Below are 962 nucleotides of genomic sequence, written 5' to 3' on the forward strand. Positions count from 1 at the left end.
ATTTGCATGTTGTTCACGCAAATAAAGAAGGCGTAACTTTTATTCTTGCTGTAGTATTGTTGTTGCTGCCGCCGCCATGTCGTGAAGATGCTGTGTGTTTCCTTGTGAAAGCCAAACTACTTTGTTTGGTCTTCCAAAAGAGGACACGACTACAAATCAGTATGGGTGGGGGAAAAAATCGATACAGCATAGTATCGTGATATTTTCCGCGGCAATACTTTATCGATACACGGACGCCAAGTATCGATCTTTTATTATACTATTTGGTAGAATAATAAAATCAATTCCTTTACAATCCACTAGATGGTGGTGTTGAGTATTTTCTGGTGAGGTCAGCTGGGTCACCTTCAGCATGCAGTAAGTTTGTAAAATAAAGAGGGTGGCATCGCAGAAAGTTATCAGGAAAGCCCCGTCCGCGTTTAAATAGGACGTATGGACTTACTTCGGATTTGTAAACAAGGAGGGGATGTAAGTAGGGATGCACCGAAAATATAGGCTACATATAATAATAATAATATTATATATGGCGCGCGGCGTCGTGCCCCGCCCGGCAGTGTTCAGCGCGCATGTTTCACTCTCCTCGTCACTGCGCGGTTTGACGCTCCGCTTAAAGGGATAGTTCACACAAAAATGAAAATTCTGTCATCATTTACTCACCCTCATGTCGTTCCAAACCTCTATGAGTTGCTTTCTTATGTTGAAAACAAAAAAAAGATATTTTGAAGATTGCTGGTAATCAAAGAGTTGGTGGTTGCCATTGACTTCCATAGTATTTTTTTTCCCTACTATGGAAGTCAATGGCAACATGAGGGTGAGTAAATGATGACAGAATTTTCATTTTTGGGTGAACTATCCCTTTAATATTCCAATCTATGAATGTGCGTTCCGCTCGTGTACCGCTCATGCTCACCGGAAAAGCAAAGTCCGCTCAAATAACGCGCTGACAGGAAATTTCTATGCAG

At 41.6% G+C, this 962-nt stretch overlaps 1 protein-coding gene across 1 annotated transcript in view; it reads right to left on the reverse strand.

Moving 5' to 3' along the window:
* The window catches only part of rbm14b (RNA binding motif protein 14b), a 4,754-nt gene that overhangs the window by 1,275 nt on the left and 2,517 nt on the right, over positions 1-962 (reverse strand). The window lies entirely within an intron of this gene.

The sequence above is a fragment of the Sinocyclocheilus anshuiensis genome, unplaced genomic scaffold (genome assembly GCF_001515605.1).
Source record: "Sinocyclocheilus anshuiensis isolate Anshui unplaced genomic scaffold, SAMN03320099.WGS_v1.1 scaffold674, whole genome shotgun sequence".
In the NCBI taxonomy this organism is placed as follows: domain Eukaryota; kingdom Metazoa; phylum Chordata; class Actinopteri; order Cypriniformes; family Cyprinidae; genus Sinocyclocheilus; species Sinocyclocheilus anshuiensis.